We start from the raw sequence: 22,310 nt of genomic DNA, 5'->3' as shown, positions 1-22,310 counted from the left end.
TTGCCTTTCTTTTTTCCCGCTAAATCACTAATTTCCTAATTTAACTGATTTGTAAACGTAATTAAAAGTCATCCTGATTTAGTGAACGTAACACACCAGGTTCTATCTCAATATGAGATTATAGCAAATATTCAGAATCGGAAGAAATATTCAATCTTAGCATAAAAGAGTATATGACAATTTGTTGAGTTACCATGTGTGCGACAATGTGCACATATTATCTTGTCTAATCTCTACCTCTGTGAAGTGGAAGTATTAGTCACTCAGTCGTGTCTGACTCTTGGCGATCCCATGAACTGTAGTCTGCCAGGCTCCTCTGTCCATGGAATTCTCCAGGCAAGAACACTGGAGTGGGTTGCTACTTCCTTCTCCAGGGGATCTTCACGACCCAGGGATAGAACCTCTGTCTCCTGCATTGGCAGGCAGATTCTTTACCGTCTGAGCCACCAGGGGGATCTACCTCTGTGAAGGAGGTAGTATTGTCATTCCCATTCTACAGATGCAGCAACTGAGGCTTAGAGACCTTACGCATCTTGCTCAAGGAAAGGAGTCAAAGCCAAGGTTATCTGCTTCCTCTGCCTGCTGGTCTTGGAGTCCCTGATAGACTCAAGCAGGCAAACCAAAAAAGGAAATTGAGGAAGGCTGAAAAAAACAAACCCAAAATCAGTCTGGGTTGGAGTCATGCTCTAGCCACCATGTTTCAGGAGGGATTGGTTCAACAGGTCCCACAATGCACTCTGCAGCCAGTTTCTGAAGATGCTCTGTCCCCTACCCCATCTGAGTCAGTCCTGAGGTCTGAGCACCTCAATCCCGTCGAAAAGTTGGCAGCAGCCCACTGAGTCTGGATCCAAGTAATATGCACCAGCATGCAGTGAGAGACAATAAAATTCTTCCGTTTCTTAATCTGACCTCTCTCATCTTCCTCTGTTCTTACACAATAACCATAAGACTGGAGGTTCCCAACACTGGCCGCATAGAACAATCATACAGGGACACTAAAACACATCAATGCCTGAGCGGCACCTCAGGCAAATTCAGTAAGAACTGGTGGAGGTGGGGCCCAGGCGTCAGCATTTTCAGACCTCTCTCCTGGAAACTGTAATGTGCAGCCAGGGTTGGTAACCACTGGGAGTCTCTGCCATGGATGTGCGAGTCACTGGGACATGAAGGGCTTCCAGAAATGCCCTGGTTGCACTGGACGCCACGGTTGAAATTGTGGAATTGTGAGCTTTGTATAAAGATATTCCCTGCTGTATTATTTTTAGATAAATTTTTGCCATTTTTAAAGCTAAAAAATTAGCTAAAAAATTTTTTTATTCTACAAATTGAATATCTTAATATATTTTAATGACTAAAACATTTTCTTGCCGTTTCTCTCAGATCTCTCCAGATATTTTCTGGACGTTAAGATTCCCAGTTTTCTCCTCTTCCCACAGAAATAAAAACCCAGGAACTGGCTTTCTGACATCCCAAAGAGCTACCAACTTAGCCTTCCCCAAGGAATGGATTTCCAGTTTGGACCCTGCAGGGAAGGAGACGGCTCCCCACCCCCACCTTAGAGATGTGGGTCCCACCCCACCCCTCCCCATCTGCGGTCCTCCCACTCCAGGAATGAAGCTGCTGCTGCCCGGCATATACCCAGACTGGTTTCATCTCCTTCCAAATCCATTTTGTGTCTTAACTTCTGCCAAGAATAAAAATTAAAACACTCACATACACATCATGCGTGTATGGGAGGGGAGGACAGAGCTGGAAGTTTAAACTGAAAAAGACCAGGCAGGGAAGGGGAGGGCTAAATCGCTGATGAAAGTCAGGGCTTGAGACCTCCCTGGGGTCTGTGTGGGTCCTGGAACACCCTGCCTGAGGCCCCTGTTGGTAAACATCCAGGGTCAGGCCTGAGGGGGTTGCAGCATCACCCCTCTAGTGGCTCCAATACCCATTTCACACCACCCAACCCCTGCCCAGGGGGGCCACAGAGCAGCTGAGCTGCACAGCACTCCACAGGCCAGAAGCAGACTCTGGTCTTCACACTTGGACAGGCCGGCTTCTTGCCAACTCCCAAATGAATAAAACAGTGCTTCTGGGCCCTGGTGGTGCAGGCAGCTTGCAGACTGCTTGTGGCCACCCAGAAAAACGGGGCTGGAGCTGGAGTCGCCATGCTTAGACTCCTATCCCCCGACACTCTGGCCTGCAGACGCCTGAACCTGGGGGCCAGGCAGAGCTCCAATCCAGCTCTCTCCTTTCTCTCTTGCTGCTGACTTCTTCCTTCTGGGCAAAACCAGGAGCCCCTGCAGTACAGAATAATCACACCTCACCCTTCACCCATTGAGGATCCCCCAGGGTTTAGATAACAGCCCCTGACTCAACTTGGTGGCTCAGATGGTAAAGAATCTGCCTGCAATGCAGGAAACCCAGGTTCAATCCCTGGGTGGGGAAGATTCCCTGGAGAAGGGAATGCAACCCACTCCAGTATTCTTGCCTGGACAATCCAGGCAGAGGAGCCTGTAAGGCTACAGTCCATGGGGGTCACAAAGAGTCGGACACAACTGACTGACTAACATTTCACTCGCAGTTCAGTTCAGTCGCTCAGTCGTGTCCAACCCTTTGCGACCCCATGAACCGCAGCACACCAGGCCTCCCTGTCCATCACCAACTCCTGGAGCTCACTCAAACTCATGTCCATCGAGTCAGTGATGCCATCCAGCCATCTCATTCTCCATAATCCCCTTCTCTTCCTGCCCCCAATTCCTCCCAGCATCAGAGTCTTTTCTAGTGAGTAAACTCTTCTCATGAGGTGGCCAAAGTATTGGAGTTTCAGCTTTAGAATCAGTCCTTCTAATGAACACCCAGGACTGATCTCCTCTAGAATGGACTGGCTGGATCTCCTTGCAGTCCAAGGGACTCTCAAGAGTCTTCTCCAACACCACAGTTCAAAAGCATCAATTCTTCTCACTTTACTCAACTCTAAACCGCATCAACTGCCCTCTTTCCTCCCCAAATGGTGAACTAAGTACTCACATCACTTACAACTGTCCAGATGGAACCCATCCTGACTCATACAACCCCTTGCCTGACACAAGGCAACATGTATTGAGTGCTTGTCAGTCAACATGTATTGAGTGTTCATCAGTATTAAGCTCTGTGGATCCAAAGATAAAGTTCAAGCTTTCTCTAAGAGCTCAGCATCTGGTAAAGGAGACACACAAACATCTCAGAACAGCATGGAGCAACTGAGACTCAAACCCGAGTGCCCTGGACTGGTGTTCTCCTTTACACGCCCTTATTAGGAGGGCATGGGGAGATTGGATCACACACCGCTTTTGGAAAGGGGACCCTTGTGGCATTCATTTTTGCCCTATCTGCACACAGGGCAGAATAATGAAAACAAAGATTAAAAAACAAACAAAAAAAACCTCTTCTGTTTATCTTGAAAATTGTTGAATCTGGATGATGGGCACACGGCGTTCATGATTCTCTTCTTTCTGCTCTTGTATATTGAGTTTTGAAATAATACTAAAACTTGCTTTTTCTGTAGGATGACTAGAACAAGATTGTCTCAAACCTTCTCAGTTCTTCACCAACTTCCAGGACACCCTTTCCCCACTGTCCCCCATGTCACCTCAATTAAGCCAAACAGCACTGTCAGGCAGGTTTCCACGAGCATCCAGGTTCTAGTAATAGAGGGCAGTATATCCCTCTTCAGTCCTCAAAGGCTCCCCAGTGTTGGGCCAAAGAGGCAGTCCCACCCCTTTCCTGGGAAAGAATTATAAACCAGCAGCTTATCTCAAAAGCCAAAGTAGTAATAATCATGATGGCAATAACAGTGACATCCAGCACCCCCTCTGAGTCAAGAGATCTTCCAATGAGAGAAGGTAGATAATGCGGTTCAATGACCTCTTGCTTGGACTTGGGAAATATTCAGAGTCTGGGTTTTAAGCATCTTAAGGGCCCCAGGCATGGTGCTCAATAATCTGTTGGCTGATCAATTGAAAGGCCACTCTTAAATGGTTAAGAACACGTCTTTGGGGCCATGTGGAAGATGCCTGGAGGCACAACAGCACTGATCTCAGCAAGGTTTACTGCTGGGTCTTTGGAGAAACAGCTCAGTGCAAAACCTCAGTGACTGAAAGGCCGGATGAAGCGGGCATCATGAGTTTCAGAGGATGGGAGACACGTCAGAACCTCTGCCCAGGGAAGGGTCTCACACCTCATCTTGACTGAGTTTCAAAGAAACAAAGCCTCACTCTCATTTCCCCGTCTGGACCATGGGCGTCAGTGCCAGCACTTTGATTAGCCTCCTTGTGTGGGGAAAATGAGTTCTGCCTGCCTATCATGGTGGGTCAGGCTGGTCCTCTTACCTCCTGACTTTGAAAGCTGTAGAACTCAGCAGTTTGGGAGCCACCCTATTCTGCGGCCATGGAGACTTTGTCGAGAAAGGAGAGGAAGGTAGTGGTAAGTAAAATTGGGACCCTGCCCTAGTTCCCACAGGCTTTTTTCTGGAGAGAAAGTACTATAGAGGACTCAGACCGCCCTGGAGACTTCCTTCCAGCAGCACCCACGGGAGCCTCACGTGGCAAGGCCCACACCACACCTTCCGGCATAACCTACTCTAACAGGGACCATGCCATGGGGAGGTCCTGGCATGGCCCCCACAGTACAGAATGCCATTCCTTGTACTAAAGGGTGTGTGTTAAATATCACAAGATATTTATAAACTCAGTGTTTTTGAGATTTTTTTTTTTCGCCAAAAAATCAGGGGGAAAAAAGCACTCCGCTCCCCCCAAATGCTTTGTCAGATCATGTATTTATCTTTCGGTTTAGCAGACAAGGCCCCTGCCTGGCTGCACCTACAGAAGCTGGTCTGGGATACCCCATCAGGACTCTCGCTGTGCCTCCCAGGGGGACAGCATGTGAGGTGGTGACTCAGGAGTGAAGGCTGGATTCGGTAGGAAACACAGGCCTCACCCTCACATGTTTACCAGTTTTCTGTCCTCAGCCTCCACAGGCAAACTGAGACAAGGGCCAAGGCCTCCCATGTGTCGATGGTCAATGATCAGTTACAGCCTTCCAGATGCTGGAGGGAGACCCAGGAAGGCACGAGGGAGCGGGGCGCACCACCCTGATTCCAAAATTAACAACAAAAGCAAGAACAATTAACAAAAATTCATCTCTGAAGAGATTGAGGAGCACTAAACACTCCACTACACAAGTGTTCACCCTCCTGGTAACAAACCTGGACGGGTGCTATTAGTCTCCACTTCTACGGGGTACAAGTAGAAAGAACGCTGAATGGCAGGCTGCAGATGGGAGGGTGGGCTCAGCAAAGAGCAAGCCAGAGGAGGAGACGGGAAGAACTGAGGTCACGGTGTGGAGTTTCTACAGCCTGAGAGCTGACTTTCCAAGGAGGCCATGTCTTCTTTTTCCTGTGTACTGAATTCTGAGGCACCTGCCTGGTGTCCTTTGGAGTGAGAAGGTACCAGCTGGCCGTGGCTGTGTTTACTCCACATGGGGAGCAATGAAAGCTGGGGTCTAAGTTTCAGTCCCTGCTCCCCAGGGTTGGAGCCCTCGCCATTTACCACTGCCTGGTTAGTAGTTTTCAGCCTGGTTCAACCAGATGGCCCAGGTGACCCCACTCATATGCACTGCCCTTTCCTCTGTGGTCCCGAGGTGGAGCAGGGTCGGAAGAGCCCCTTTCTCTGCTCCTGTTACAAAATCCATCATTACCCCCATCCCCAGAGAAACTTGCTATGAGTAACTGGTGAGGACACTGAAAACTGGGGTTCCTGCCACCACACTCCCAAGAAATCCTCGTTTGCTTTGAGGGTGACTGCAGAACGAAGCACCTCTTGGCAGGGAAAATGCTTTTGCTCTGTTTGTGCCGGATCATTCTTCCTCCTGAATGACCACAAACCAGCCCCGGTGCTGGATCCCCCTCAGGACTCGGCAGACACACTGGGGCTGGGGCAGTGCCCTTCAGAGGCTGAGGGAGCTGTGGGGCCGCCGGGTGTGGTGTGGTGTGGCCTGCCCTGCTTGCCCCAGAGGGTCACTTCCCCGCCGCTCTTCCGAAGCTCCAGAGCAAATAAAACAAACTCCTGAGAAGGAAGGCAAACAGCCTGATGCAGGCTCCTCCTGTCTCTCTACTTAAGAGTGGGACGGAAGGTCTGCTCAGCTGATATTTCCAGATGTGGAACCAAAACACAGGCAGCAACTGACAGTTTACCAGCCTGGGCTGAACTCCAGTAGCACCAGGGCCAGGCGTGTTCCGTGGGCAATGACAGAGTGGCAGGCTGCAGACCCTGGGTTCTGGGCAGGTGGTCTCAGCACTGGCTGTGAGACCGCCGTTCATCAGCACCTTGTACCCCAGATGGATGGGGTGGGCGCAGCACGCTCAGAGAAGGCCATGCTTAAATATGACTGAAGGAGATGGCTAAGTGAAAGAAGCCAGTCTGGACTATATGTACTTGTGATTCCAACTATATGACATTCTGGAAATGAGCTACGAAGACTGTAGAAAGAGCAGTGGTTACCAGCGATTAGGAGAGAAAAGGAATGAAGGCTGAACAGGTGGAGCACAGGGGATTTTTAGGCAGGAAAAACTATTATTCTGTCTGACACTGTAATAATGGTGGACATGTGTCATTATGCGTTTGTCAAAGCCATACATTGTATAACAAAAAATGAGTCTCAATGTAAACTATGGACTTTAGTAATGATGTGTCAGCACTGACTCATCAATTGTAACAAATGCATTACATCAATGTAAGATGTTAGTAATAGCAGCACTTGGTGGGGGTTGAGGGTATGTGGCAAGTCCCTATAATTTTCACTTAATTTTTTATTATTAACCTAAACTGCTTTTTATTTTTTTTAAGGCTATTAATTTCTTTTTAAGCTAAAAAAATCTGGAGGGGAAGCCCTGGACCATTCCCAGCTCCCTGAGATGCTGTAGATGTTGGGTCTGGGGATCTCGGTACTGTAATTTCTCAAGCACATTTATTATCAGCATGAGACCTCTGGGGATACTGGCCCCTATTTTTACCCTTCCTTAGTTTCTAAATCTAGAACCAAGTCAGAAATGACTACGATGAAGTCAGATATACTCCCTCATGGGCAGACATCCAAACCTGCTCTTCCTTGTACTTGCAGGCTGTCAACTCTGTCACTGCAGAGACCGTGTCTGCTTCCTCTGTGCCTAGCACGGAGCCTGACTCCCACCAGGCCCCCACGTGTGGGGGACTGAACTACTCTCAAATTTATCCAGTGCTCCTCACGTCACAGATGCAACAGGCTAGGGTGAGGGTACGTGGAGGGCGGAGTTGTGTGTGGAGTTGTCTCTGAATACAACAATGGAGCGTGTTGAGCAGAGAAGTGACCTCGCCTGGCTCCTCTTTTGCAAGCTGACACTGACTTTTCTATGAAGGATAGACTATGGGCAGGGAGGTCAGGGGTGAGTGAGGCAGGGAGAACACTTAAGAAGATATCCCAACCGACCAGGTAAGCAAATGTTGATGGAAGACGAGGATGGTGTGAAGTTGCAGGACTCTAAATACATCTTAGAAGCAAAGCCAAGATCATTTGCCAACTTAAAGTGGAGTATGGGAGAAAGAACAGAGTCAAAGGGGACTCAAGTTTGGGGCCTAACCAGCAGAATGGAATGTGCTGAATCAGGGAAGAGGCAAAGGAGAGGCTGGGTGGAAGCTGCCTCGTCAGTGGCCAGGCCTGCGGACTGCTACAGACGGGTACACCGGGGCTGGGGCCTGTGGGCTCCTCACTTTCCCATCTTCTCACTCACTCATCACTACACAGCCTTGAGCCAGCGGGGTTCCTCCGGTGCCTCTGCTACCTTCTCATCCTCCCAGCTGCCCAATCCAGCACGAACACTTCTTCCCATCTGTTTCTCTTTCCTTTCTTGTTAACAGCCACCTTCTGTGAATCTTCGCAGTGCATTTTGTGTGCTCTATATGCAGTATCTTGCTGCCTTTCTGCAACAACTTTAAGAACCTAGGGTTTCAGAGTTTAGGTGACTAGCCCAGGGTCATACACCTAGCAACTGGCAAAGTCATGTACAAATCTGAGCCTGTCTGGTCCCAAAGCCCATCCTTAAACAGGATTCCACTCAATCTCCAACCTAGAAGTAGCCCCAGAAACCCTGCCGCCTCCTGCAAATATCATCTTTCTTCCGCACTTTTTTCTAATAAGATTCACTCCAAACCTCTGTTCTCTCAGGTGGGGTCCCTCTGATACTCCTCAGACTCCTCTGTTCCTTCCCCTCTCAGGATCTTCTTGACACGAGATCTTTTCTTCTCTCAACTCCTGCTAGATCCTGAGACCTTCACCATTTTTTCCACAAGAGAGGGAAAAACAGCTTGTCTGGCAATAGGATCTAACTGTCTTCAGTTCAGGCCCCCACTCTTAGAAAACAAATATCCTTATATGTGGAATCTTAAAAAAAAAGGGGGGGTACAAATGAACTTATTTACAAAACAGAAGCAGAGTCACAGACACAGATAAGGGGGAAGGGCTAAATCGGGAGACCAGGACTGACATATGTACACTGCTGCTGCTGCTGCTGCTAAGTCACTTCAGTCGTGTCCGACTCTGTGCGACCCCACAGACGGAAGCCCACCAGGCTCCCCCATCCCTGGGATTCTCCAGGCAAGAACACTGGAGTGGGTTGCCATTTCCTTCTCCAATGTGTGAAAGTGAAAAGTGAAAGTGAAGTCGCTCAGTCGTGTCCGACCCTTAGCGACCCCACGGACTGCAGCCTACCTGGCTCCTCCGTCCATGGGATTTTCTAGGCAAGAGTACTGGAGTGGCTTGCCATTGCCTTCTCCACATATGTACACTACAGTATATAAAATGGGGCTTCCCTGGTGGCTCAGAGGTTAAAGCGTCTGCCTGCAATGCAGGAGACCTGGGTTCGATCCCTGGGTCGGGAAGATCCCCTGGAGAAGGAAATGGCAACCCACTCCAGTATTCTTGCCTGGAGAATCCCATGGATGGAGGAACCTGGTGGGCTACAGTCCACGGGGTCGCAAAGAGTCGGACACGACTGAGCGACTTCACTTTCACTTTCTTTCATATATAAAATGGGCTTCCCTGGTGGCTCAGATGGTAAGGAATCTGCCTGCAATACAGGAGTTCCAGGAGCTATCTCTGGGTCAGAAAGATTCCCTGGAGAAGGGAAAGACTACCCACTGCAATATTCTTGCCTGGAGAATCCCATGGACATAAAAGTATGGTGGGCTACAGTTCATAGCGTAGCAAAGAATTGGATGCAACTGAGCGACTAAGCATATATATAAAATAGATACCTAATAAGAACCTACTGTGTAGCACAGGGAACTCTACTCAATACTTTGTAATGGCCAATATGGGAAAAGAATCTAAAAGAGTGGATATATGTATAATTAATTCACTTTGCTATACACCTGAAACTAACACAACACTGTCAATCAACTATGAAAATTGTGTTGAAAGTGTTAGTTGTTCAGTCATGTCTGATTCTTTGTGACCCCAGGGGCTTTGTGACTTCCACGACCACCTGACTCAGTCCATGAAATTCTCCAGGCAAGAATACTGCAGTGGGTTGCCATTCACTTCTCCACAGGATGTTTCCGACCCAGGGATCGAACTCAGGTCTCCTGCATTGCAGGCAGATTCTTTACCATCTAAGCCACCAGGGAAGTCCACTATGCTAAATCAACTATACTCCAATAAAAATTAAAACAAAACAAACATAGTCACAGAAGCAGATGCAGCCCTTGGCCCAGACTCTGAACTCTGGCCAGTGCCCTCAAGTATCTTATCTCCTAACTCATCTTGGGTGAGCACAGATGCCAGAGGCTTTTGAGGTGAGCAGAACCTTCTGCATCAAGTGTTCCTTGGTGCCATTTCTCTGCATGCTATAGTGTCCTGAGAAGGCAGCTTGTGAGGATGAGGTAATAAAGGCTCAGAGTTCCCATGATTTCCTCTTGGTTATCATACTAGTTGGTCACATAATTATATCTTAAACCCAGGTGTCCTGAGTCCCATCCCCGCCCCTGTGCCCCCCGACCCACCCCCAACGCACATACTAAGCCCCAACATCCTGGCTTTGGGCTTTCCACATTTGTTAAAGAAAAACAAGGAACCAAAGGCAACTGCAGGCTCATCACAGGCAAATCTCCCGACTCTCTGAAGCCAGTAGGGAGAGTCGGTTTCACTCTGCAGGTAACAGCCTGTAAAATTCTTTCTGCTGACTGCTCTGTGAGTATGTGCCTGGCAGGTACCATCTCCTGTCAGTTACCTGTCTGTCAAAGTTGCTACTTCCTTCCCCAGGGTATTTTTCTGCACAAGCTGCCACTTCTCCTGACCAGGAAAAGTATCTGCTGGGCAAAACGCCTTCTCCCCTTCACCCCACCGAGGCCCAGAGGACCTACTTGATCAGACTTGCAGAGATCCGAGGAGCCTGTGGATTCAGCTGGCACCTGCAGTGGAAGCAGAGACTCAGACAGCCAGTTCAGATGATGTCCCAGAGGGAGAAAAAGCCAGGAGACACATTCCAAGAAGAGACCCAAGATAGCAGCAGCTTTCAGCACTGCCTGAGGAGTCAGCTAGGTCTCAGGACCTGGCTTCCCTCATGCCTTGACTGCTGCGAAGCCAGTCAGGACCTTCCAGTTGTGGCCCCAGTTTTCAGTTCATGACTCTTAAGGCAAGTCTCACAAAGGCCGCCACCTGCCCCTTGCACTTTGTTAGCTGCAAAAGAAACAGTTTTCCTAAGCTAAGGGAGCTCTGCTTAGGGAGAGTGATTGTCTGGATACTTTTTTTCTTCTCAAAGCCTGAGTTTTGAAGTCAGCAGCCAGGTTGTGCAATATTGACTCTGTCACTTACGAGCTGTGAGACCGCAAAAGGTCCCTACAGTTATTTAGGCTTCAGCGCCCTTATCTGCCGAGTAGGATCGTGCTGCCCATCTTCACAGGACTGCTGGGGGGTTGCAGGACAGTGCTGACAGGACTAAGCACAGCACCCTGAATGGCAGGTCTATTTCTCCACATCATCAGAAGGAGGATGGAGGCAGGCAAGGCTGCCTCTTTGGCTCTGGGATCTGCCGGTCTCAGCCTGCCCTTTGGGTCCATAGATGATTCCCTGAATGGGGAATGTTTCTTCCCTCTTGCCCTGAAGGAAGGGCACCTGCTGCTTATGTATGCTACCCTCTTAAGGGAGCATCTCCACATGTACGCAACACTTTGTTTGTAAAATCAGGGGAACAAAGATGAACTCCGTTACAATACTGCCTTCAGCAACCTGTTCCGTTCTTTTCACCCACACTCAAGACCTTTGTGGCGTTTCAGTGACAGGGAGTTGGCTGCCAACCTTCTTGTTCCCCTTTGGGTAGAAGAGCTGAGCTCCCCACCCCTACTCTCTCTCATTGTTGAAGACCACCCAGTGAAACGTGCTGGCAAGCTGCCACCGTCCAGGCAGGCGAAAGCCGGGCCTGATTACCCAGCCTGCGCCTCTGGAACAGAAGCCTACAGAACACAAGGCACCTGACTGTGGGGCTTTCACCTGGCGCTGACGTGGTCTTCACGACGGTGAGACCACCAACGCTGTCCAGGAAGGGCTGCAGGTGACTGCTTGGCAGGCCTGTGCAATGGAAGAGCCATTAGACTCTAACTCTTGGCTGTAACACAGCGGATTTTTATGTAACTTGTTCACTACAAAACATCCATTCATAATGACAGAAGTAAACAGTCATGAATTTCCATCACTTTATGTGGTCTCACTTGCAAAAGCAGGTACTGTGTTGACTGACTACATGATGAAATCCTCCTCACGTGAGCAGAGGTGTGTAAAAATGGACGCGCTCCCGTCACACCTCCGTGGGATGATAGTCATCAGACTGAAAAAGTAGGGGAGATGCTTTGTGAAGTAATTAAGAGCAACCTCTGCTTTCACAGAAAAGTAATAAATTCAGAACCCCCCAATTTTCCTCTCCAATTAACTGTGACCCATACCTAATAAACCTGCTGGGATTGTAATGTTAGGTAAGTTCAGGCTAGTAAAGCCACTTGGCTGGGACTATTCTGGAAAAATACTGGCAGGCCAGGAAAGGTGAGGGAGTGCTCCCTTTAAGAGTCCAATTTCAGCCTGGCCTGGGCAAGGGAACCTCCAAGGTCAGCTGGTTCCACACACCCTCCTCCTCTTACCTGGAGCGCCCATCCTGTCTAAGCCACCTCTTAGCAGTTAAGGAGGGTCCTGGGCAAAAGCAGAGCCCAGGAACATTTTTGTGTCCCTAAAATAAACATCTCCTCAATTCCTACTCTGGGAATGACTTTGGAACTAAGCAAAGCTACCCCAGACAGTAGAACAAAGGGCAAACAAAACTGAAAAGTGAAAAGATGAATTCAGGCACATGTTTCTGGCATTCACAGCTAAAACCTGATGGGATGAGAAAGAAAAGACAATCACGTGTTTCTCCTTTGCCCCCCGAAAGCTACTCAGTCACTGCTTTTAGAACCTTGTCGAAGACTCACATTTCTGAGATTCTGTATTCGATGTAGAGATTCCAGTTTTTAACTTTACTAAAATTAAAAAAAAAAATACTCCGAACTTGACATATCCTGTCTTAAGAATTTTTCAGCCTATTATCCTCTGAGGAAAAGTATGTTTGCAGGAAGGATGTTTCAGTCCTGCCAGCCCCACCTCGACCTCTAGGACAGCCTGAGATACTAGCTCTCCCCACTCCAGAAGCCTTGCTTCACTACCCAGCCCAAGAACTTTCACACTGGAGTCTGCATTGCTGTGCCCTGCATGTCCCTTCCCTGCAGTCATGGAATTCTGGAAGGTGTGAGCTCTGGGCACTCAATAAAAAACTTGTTGAAAGGATGAAGGCTCCAACCGACACACCAGTCATCACCCTCATCTTGTCCACTGCTGTCCAAACCCAGTTTGGAGGAGCATAAGCATTTCTTTGCTGTATTTTCTGCTGCTCAGCTCCTTTTAGATGATTTTTTTAAAAAAATTCAACCCATATTATGTACTTTCCTGTTACTAACCAGGAGAAGTAGTAGAGACTTTTCTCAACATTTTCTCTGGCAAGCAAGGTAAATTGATTGTGAATCACTGGCTCACATCATTCTCCTGTGATTTCAAAACTCTTACTGCCCAATAACTCTGTCCCAAACATCAAAGACCTTCTTTGAAGATAAGGCTAATTCTCCATTAGGAAAAGACAAACTATTTCCTAACTTCATTTCAGAAGATGGAATAAAGATGGAAGATGGAATGACATGGAATCCCTCTAAGTTTTGTGAGATAAACACTGCCCGGTACATCAGACCAGAAGGCATTTGCTTAATACCATTGGTAGACACACGTACACGGGGCTTTCCTCACCCACACCCAAGCAGGACTTTTCCACAGTAGTCTTAGACTCCAAATCCACAGTAAATGGTTTACATCCATCAGGTTGAACAGAACTTGGCTCAGGAAAGGCGAGTCCACATGGTCACCCGAGGGAAAAGAAGCTCTGACTACAAGAGTATCTGAGCTGAACCAACCTGTTTTGTCCAGATTCCACTCAAAACTGGACCCTTTCAATACTGAAGGATGAGAAACATTCTATCCTCACATGGCAACACAAACTATGAAAATATGACTGACCCAAGCAGCCAGACATATTAGACTGTGGGCAGAAAACCTCACCTGTTTCTTCTACTTCATCGCTGATAGCCTCAGACGGTGTGAATGTTGACAAGACTTCATGGGTCATGGGTTCCAGGAAGTGTGTTCTGGGCCTGAGGAAAAATAAAGTGTCTCAAACAAAATAAACAAACACTTTGAAAGTATCTGCTTTTGCACTGCTATAAACCAGACTAATTCCTTTTTAAATCCATTTTACAAATAAGAACACAGAGAAAAGGCAGTTTTTTCTAAATCATAGGCTTCCTTACATCTCCAGGTACCTGGGCCTTTGCTAGAAATGGAATAAACAATAGATGAAGAACAAGGATTACACTGAAAACAGTCATTGATCTTACAAAACCATTACCGTTTTCATCAATATTTACCAAATAGCTGTTAAGAACACATTATGAGCAGCCCTCATACAAAGTAAGGTGGGCTAACAGGGAAGGGGTTGGGGGTGGTAGGGCAGCAGGTAAGGAATGACCCCCACACACACCAAAATCAAGGGTCATCTAATAGATGGGTCAGGCTGGAGTAGAAGGGTCCTATCAAGGTAATCATCACGAGACAGCCACATGTGACAGGGCGAAGAAATTTAGATAGCAACCTTAGAGTGATGACTTGTTTATGGGACTGATGAAGGATGGGTGGTGGCAGGTGGTGAGGGGTGGGCACGCAGGGGCATTAGGTAGGCTGGGGAGTCCAGCCATGTGCCAGCACAACTGCCCAGGGCATGAAGCAGCATGGTGGTAGCAGGAACGGAAAAGACGGTGGGATGGTAGGACAATAAAGGGAAGGGCAGGAGAGACCGGGCAAGTTTAGGGAGAAGCTGACAGCAGTGACAGACACAGGAATCGATCGGTTCGGTGGATGGAGTCAGTGTGAACAGAGTCCACAGCAGAGCCAGGGCTCCCATCCAAGTTTCCTAATCCTCAGGGCACTGCCACTTGAGATGCATCCTTTAAGCCTCACTTCCTGATTCCACCTCCCCTTCTCTACCCATTTCCAACCCTGAGGGCTCCAAGGAGGCTAGAGCCCTATTTAGCAAGGCTTTTTGTAAACATGGATTTCTAGATTAAAAACAAACACCATCTTCCATCGCACCCTCCAGCCCCAAATATTTGATTCAGCCTCATAAATGAAAATATTACATGTAAAGGCTCTATGTGGGAGCACTCTCAGGATGTAGCTTGTTCCCAGCAATAGCAAAGGGGATATACAGGCTGGAGATACCTGTTCTCTGTGAGCCTTTGGTCAAAAGTATAGAGACACTTCAGGCCTGACTACAGAGTCTACACTTTTATTGCAGCTATGTGAAAAGTCTGTATGCACATGGATGAACAGAAACAGTTGTGTTATAGTACAGGAATATGAGTAATTTTAAAACACATTTTATTATTAGTAGATGCTTGTACAATAAATAAAATTGAGGGGAGGGGTACTTTGGAGAACCGTCCTTTGACTAAGAAAGCCTGTTCAGGGACAAACAAGCTCCCAGTCTGGGTGGGGTCTGATATACTAGAAATGCCTGCTACATGGCTTGCTGAATCAAAGCATGGAGATGACAAGAAGTTCCATATGCTAAAGTAAATACATTTTAAAAACTATAACAAATCACTTTCTTTTCTCTCCCTCCCCAATTCTCATTCCTCCACCCACCTTATTTTCCTAGATAGCAAGGAGGCTTGGAATTTGGAGGAAAGAAAGCAAACTCCCAATGTACAATATCTTCTGGTGCCAGGTTAATGCTTTCTTATTCAGAGGCCAGAAAGTACTGGAAGCAATTATCTGGTACACTTGGGTCCTCTTCAGCTTCTTCCCGCTTGTTTAAAAGATACGGAAGGAAAAACCCTTATTTCTTAACCATCCTGGGGACTTTGTTAAAAACTGAACTCAGATCCCCAGGGTCCCATGGGAGACTATGACCGCCAGGTTCACTTCTCACCACCCCAGCTTACACCCTGGGGATCCACTGAGTTATTTCATGAGTAAAATCTCTTACTCCTTCTTACGGTATGGAAACCGTAAGCTGCTGAAGAGAACTAGAAGCCCAAACATTTGAAAGAGCATTTCAAAGAAAGGAAAATTTCTGGACCCATTTGGAGGAGGGAAAAGAATATAAATTACCCTCTTAACACAAGTTGACCAACCAATCAACAGCTAAGCAGGGTTCTCTCTGTTCCCCCCTTTCCCATCCCAACTGTGGTCAAGGAACCAACTATCCTGGCTTCTATCAACTTCCTCTCCCCAGTAAAGCCAACGCTGTGGCTTGGGTGATTTCTCCTGAGAAAATGTGTCTTGCAACATTAGTCTTCTGAGATCTCCTGACAGAGGATGAAGAGCACAGTGTCTCAACCCTCAGATTTTATAGGTGTAGATGGCCTCCAGCTTCTTAAAGAGCCAAGCTCTGAGCAATAAGTGTGGGCAGGAAATGTCAGCAAAGCAGCAACTCTTACTTCTTTCATTTTCCATACACTCACTCAAACACTCACGCTGCAGGAAAACCATAACTCCAGTGCTGTTTCCCCCACCTCCCCTCCCCTCTGTCCCAGGGACCCCAAGGTGCTTCAAGGTTACCATGGGAACCTTCTGGGTTTCAATTATGAAACCATTAAAAAGTACCAATTATAAGACCTCAGAAACGTTCCTGGGAAACCTGTTACACACCTCAAAATGGTCAAACTCTTGCCTCAGATTCACTTTAAGTAAAGTGCAGAAAACAGGTCACACAGATGTTTGGGAGCCTGAGCCCCCACCTGAGTCCAAGGAAACCGTTTCATGCTGCCCTTGAGAAAATGAAGACTGATTTATTGGCTATATCCAAAGGGATGACAAACCATGACAGGGCTGGACTGCCTGCAGGCCCGATTGTGGAATAAATCAGAAATGTGTGTGCATTCAAGAATTTTGAAAATTTCATTCATTCCCCGGCCAATGTTCGCCAAGTACTGAGTAACAAAGATCTAGGTGATGAATGTGAGCTGGGTACAGGGCACCTGGAGGTGGCACAAGGGCCTGAAACCAAAACATACTTTTCACTCAGTTCATTCAAAGAGGTAACTCCGGGTCAAAAACTTACTCGGACCCATCTGAGCTTGCTGAGAAGGAATGGGGGAGCGGCAGAATACCCCACCACACCCAGAAAGTGCCTGTTTAGGATTGCTGGTGTGTGGTTTGGGTATTCTTAGCTCTACTGCCACATCTCTGGAGGCACACAACCTTCCAAGCAACCCTGCCACTGTAACCCCATCCCCAAAACAAAACTAAGCAAACAAATCCCCAGGGCTCCTTAATCTCCTCCAGTTCTCTCCCCACCCCCCAACCCCCAATTCTCCTACCATCTGGAAGAGCAAACTAACACTGGCATCCTGAAAGTTAAGCAGAGCCTTCAAAAATCCAGCAGAAAATTCTTCTTGGGTTTCCTGCCCTTCCCCACAGCCCCTTCCCACTTGTTCCAAGGGATCATTTCCCCACCTCTCACAGTTACACAAACAAACCCCCCGCAAGAGCACAACCCCAGGAGGACGTTGTGCGCGAACACACACACATTTGACCGCACGCTGCTCCAAGCCCACAGACACCTCTGGACACCCCCACTTCAGCCTCGCCCCTTCCACCTTTCCAGCGGGGGATGTTTTCCTGGCGCTGTTTTGCTCCCAGTCCGTTCAGTATATCTAAAAAAAAAAAATTTTTTTTTTTTTAAAAACGCCAAGACGGTAAACTCCGACCCCACTAAGAGGCCAGAGGGGCGTGCGATAGTTTTGTGTATTTGCAGACTTCATGTGGGTTTCTCCTCCCGGCCCTGCTGCGCTCTGAGCCTGGAGCTGCTGTCAGCCTTCGGGGGAAGTTTGGGAGGCTGTCCCGGCCCTTCTTCCACAAGGGAAGCTTCCGGGAATGACCGGCCAGACCGCGCCCGCAGGGTACGAGACGCAGCGCGCCCGGGCCCGGAGACGGCAGCCCGGCACCCCGCAGCCAGCCTGGGCCGCAGCCCCCGGCGGAGCCCGCGGGCGGAGCGCTCGGATCGCTCCCGCAGCCCGCGCGTCCCCATCAGCCAGCCGCCGGCGCCTCCTCGGCACCGCTCGGCCTGCGGCCGCCCCCCCGCCCCCTGCCCTCCCCAAACCAACAAACACAACTTTTTATGAAAAGAAAACAAACTTCAGCGACGTGACTCACCTCTGGTGCAGCCGGCTCCTAGGAAGGGCGAGCCGGGGCCCGGGGGCCAGCGCCGCGGGCGCGGAGAGCGCCACACAGCCCGGGGCCGCGCGGACACGCAGCCCGCACAGTGACACCCAGGGACACAGCAAACGGGAGGGCGGCCGCCGCGGGAGCAACAAAGGAGCCCCGGCCGGAGAAGTTGCCGGCCGGAGAGGCGGGGCGCGTGCGGGCGCGTGTGGCCGCGGCGGGCGTGAGTGTGAGTGTGTGCGCGCGTGTGTGAGTGTGCGCTCGCCGCGGCTGACACGGGCGGGCCGGGGCTCAGGGTCCCCGCGGCAGGGAGCTGCGGCCGCGGCGGGGGCAGCAGGAGGGCAAGGCAGGGAGCGCCGCGCCCTGCGCACCCCGTCCCTCCATATGGAAGGAGCTTTTTTGGATGACTGAACTCGCAAACAATTCCTTCTTTTGCTTCTCCTGCCTGGGAGCCTCCCATTACCGCGCGCGGGGGAGGGGGAGCAGAGGAGGCGGGGAGCAGGGGAGGAGCAAAGTGGAGCCAAGAAAGTCTTGGAAAGGAAGCTGGAAGAAAAAAAGTCTCCCCAAACTCAGTTTTTCTCCTAATACCCATTTTCTTTCTGTTGCGCCTGAATCCCGTGCTTTCCTCCGACTTCCTGTTCTTTCCCTGCCAAAAGCAAAGTCTTCTAACTTTCTCCCACACCCACGGCTCCCCTGAACCCCCACTTTCTCTTTAGCGTCACCTCAGACCCTGGCTCGCCTACACTGTGCTCTCTTCTCGCCTGTCTCTTCTCCCCAGGTCTTTTTATGATGCCCATCCCCGCCCTTCTTAATGTCTCCTTCATTCTGCAAACAAACGGTTGCATAAATCATTAAAAGTAGACTTTGTTATTAAATGCTCCCCTACCCTCTACCCCCAAATGGGGCAGCAGCTGTCGAGAAAATTATAAGGAAACAGAAGCCCCAGTGCTACCTCCCCTGACCTACCCGGTGGGTCGGGGGAGAGAGAAGTTTGCCGCGTTCTCCTCGGTTTACAGCGCCCTGCCCTGACCTCCATTCATCATCCCAGGGTGGAAGCTTGAGGAAAAGGATGAGAGAGTTGAGGCCGGGGAGGGTAGCGGCTGCAGAGGAGTCAGTTACCTCCTTGTGTGCGTGTGTTAAGCCCTCCCTTTAGTGTTGGGCAGATAACACTCGGAGAAGACTATCGGTTCTCAAACTTGAGCTACATCAGAACCCCCTGTAGGCTTATTAAAACCTTGCTGAGCCCTGCAGTCTTTCTGATGCGGCAGGGTCTGGGGTGGGCCCAAGAATTTTCACTTCTATTAAGTTCTCAGGTGATGCTGATGCTGTGGGTCCCGGGCCACATTTTAAAAACCACGTTTGCAAGGTATTGAGAAGTCAAACATGCTTTGAGTTGAGGCAAATGGTGTCTTCTTAATCTGTAAGGGACGGAACAGAGATAGTGAAGGGTCATCCAGTTCATACCCTTACACTGCAGTTTGAGGAAATCGAGACCCAGAGGGGTTAAGGCAGACATTTGTTCAAAGTGAACCTGGAGTTTGTGCCAAAGCGGGAAGAAAGCCATTCTGAAAGTTGGTCAGGCAGGCCTAGAGAGGGGTGAATGAAAGTGCTGCAGCCTGTGTGGCAGGAGCACTGCCCGCCAGGCAGGGGCCACCATGTGACTCTGAGACAGTCTCCTGACCTTTCTGACTTTAGTTTCTCAGCCGCAAAAATTCACTTTACATTGAATATGTGATTTTAATTGAACCTGAATCAAAAAATGTTTAAAAGGGTAACAAATATCTCTTAATCAATACATTGTACTATCTTTTTTCTCATGCTTTTGGAAAATTGAGACATGAGCCAGTTTCTTTATTGATGTATCTGGTATGTTCAGCCTCCTGTGCCTGAATTCTTGGGTCTGTCCGTAGGGGAAAGTGGATAAGGGGGATGATCCATTTTCAACAAGGTGAAAAAGACTCTGAACTCCTACTTTGAACTATGTACCTGTATTCTTCCCTCTCCTTTCTTCTCCAGTTCCCCATCCTCCCCACTTAATCTCCATCATTCTCCCCCTAATATTCTCCAAGACATATTTTTCTCTCCACTCAATAACCATACTGCTGCTGCGAAGTCGCGTCAGTCATGTCCGACTCTGTGCAACCCCATAGACGGCAGCCCACTAGGCTCCCCCGTCCCTGGGATTCTTCAGGCAAGAATACTGGAGTGGGTTGCCATTTCCTTCTCCCAATAACCATACTAGCTTCTACCTTATTATCCTCTTCTAGGGTTCAGGATTACAAGGCTTGGGAGCCATCCTGGACCATTCTCCAAGGAAATGGGCCAGCCAGTCTTCCACTGCAGTGAAAACACTCTGTCTCTCCAGAGCCTCAAGCAGAGTACTGAGTTGTCTGCTTTTCAAAGATGACTCCAAGTACCACTCCTACTGACAATGTGAGACACCAATGCATGGAACTCTTACACTGATTCTTCCATATTTCTTCATATACTATTCAAGATGTCTCTTACCCCTTCCCATTGTCTGCTTCTGAAGACTTTCTCCTAGGACTCTTGATTCCCTCCATTCCGGCCTTTGGGTGTCCCCTGAACTCTGAGTCAACCACTCAGAACACAACAGAGAATAAAGAAGCTTGACGTCCTTACCGAAAGTATTTAACTAAGAGAAAGACTCACGGCCTGTACTTCGCTCCATCCCAGACAGCTCATGCAGCTGCTCCTCTTTCCCATAGAGTTCAGACAGAATGCAGATCACAACTTAACTGAGCAGGCTTAATTCTGCAGGAGCACTAAACACACGGTTGGCACCTCACATGTGTTTATTATTTTTATGGCTCTTTGTATTAACATAATTGTGTTTATTATTATTATTCCTGTAAGAAACTCTATCTCTCCCTTTGCCTGGAGCAAGTTCCTTGCCTAAGTCTCCCCTCCCCACTCTATTAGTTTCCTTATCCCTGCCCTGCCTACTCCACTCTAACCCCACTCCCACCCCCACCCCCAACCATCTCAGAGTATGGGCTTGCGATCAGGTGCTCTCTGCTACTCTTAATTTTGTTCGTGGTGATTTCCCTCTGGCATTTTACTCCTTGGGGGATACCTGGGCCTTAATCAAGAAGGAAGCATTTAGTAAGGAAGTGATCATCACATTTATTATGTTGGGGGTGGGCAGGCAGAGGCTGTAGGTCACCATATAAGGTCACTATATAAGTCACCATATCACTAAGTGTGCAGAGTGAGCTGGAAGGAATCACACTGAGTGACATTAAGAGAGGATGCTCCCTCCTTAGTGTCTTGCAGGCTCTCCATGTGTATCGTGAACAGAAAGAGCGCCTTGGTGGTGAAAGATACCTGGGAAGGATTGTGCTGAGAAAACTACTAACATGTAGGCAAAGAAGGATTTGATCATTTATCCGTTTTAATATAAATCTGCTTTCCTGATTATAAAATGTGTTCACTGAAGAAAATTTAGAAAATACAGAAAAGCACAAAGAAGGGGGAAAGTACCTTAATTCCACTACCCACAGGTAACACTGTTAACAGGGTGTTTTTTCTACTCATTCTTCTCTTGTTTTTGTCTTTCATCATACAAATCCATACTTCAGTTTCACTGAGTACATGATTCTAGCTGATTATAACTGGAAGATGTTTAAAAGGGCAATATAAATGGATATACAGTGTAAGGGAATATCTCATGCAAGGATGGGCACAATAAAGGACAGAAACAGTAAGGATGTAAGAGAAGCAGAAGCAATTAAGAATAGGTGGCGAGAATACACAGAAGAACTATAGAAAACAAGGTCTTAATGACCAGGATAACCGCAATGGTGTGGTCACTCACCTAGAGGCAGACATCCTGGAGTGTGAAGTCAAGTGGGCCTTCAATTCAGTTCAGTCGCTCAGTCGTGTCCGACTCTTTGCGACCCCATGAATCACAGCACGCCAGGCCTCCCTGTCCATCACCAACTCCCGGAGTTCACTCAAACTCATGTCCATCGAGTCGGTGATGCCATCCAGCCATCTCATTCTCTGTCGTCCCCTTCTCCTCCTGCCCCCAATCCTTCCCAGCCTCAGAGTCTTTTCCAGTGAGTCAACTTGTCGCATGAGGTGGCCAAAGTATTGGAGTTTCAGCTTTAGCATCAGTCCTTCCAATGGGCCTTAGGAAGCATTAATATGAACAAAAAGCAAGGGGAGGTGATATAATTCCAGCTGAGCTATTTAAAATCCTAAAATATGATGAGGTTAAAGTGCTGCAGTCAATATGCCAGCAAATTTGGAAAACTCAGCAGTGGTCACAGGACTGGAAAACAGTTTTCATTCCAATCCCAAAGAATGTTTAAATTACTGAACAATTGCACTCATTTCACATGTTAGCAAGGTAATGCTCAAAATCCTTCAAGTTAGGCTTCAGCAGCATGTGAACCAATAACTTCCAGATGTACAAGCTGGGTTTAGAAAAGTCA

The 22,310-nt window shown here is 48.4% G+C and overlaps 1 protein-coding gene across 13 annotated transcripts in view; it reads right to left on the bottom strand.

The window, feature by feature from the left end:
• Positions 1 to 18,289, bottom strand: part of BOC (BOC cell adhesion associated, oncogene regulated) — a 75,605-nt gene extending 57,316 nt beyond the window's left edge. For 2 of the 13 annotated variants that reach the window (XM_055423385.2, XM_055423790.2), the window contains exons 1-4: positions 17,842 to 18,287; positions 17,286 to 17,342; positions 15,328 to 15,490; positions 13,687 to 13,778 (exon numbers count right to left, since the gene is read on the bottom strand). The gene's annotated coding sequence lies outside the window, so the exon portion shown is untranslated. Of the gene's footprint in view, positions 1 to 10,288; positions 10,377 to 10,421; positions 10,470 to 13,686; positions 13,779 to 15,327; positions 15,491 to 17,213; positions 17,235 to 17,285; positions 17,343 to 17,841 lie in introns of those variants that run through there. The other 11 variants (XM_055423705.2, XM_055424153.2, XM_055423462.2 and 8 more) reach the window with 9 other exon arrangements.
• Between the last annotated feature and the right edge of the window lie 4,021 nt (positions 18,290 to 22,310).

Source organism: Moschus berezovskii, chromosome 1 (genome assembly GCF_049115385.1).
Source record: "Moschus berezovskii isolate FMDL1 chromosome 1, NW_MosBer_1.0, whole genome shotgun sequence".
Taxonomy (NCBI): Eukaryota; Metazoa; Chordata; class Mammalia; order Artiodactyla; family Moschidae; genus Moschus; species Moschus berezovskii.
This window is presented reverse-complemented; position numbering and strand designations above follow the sequence as displayed.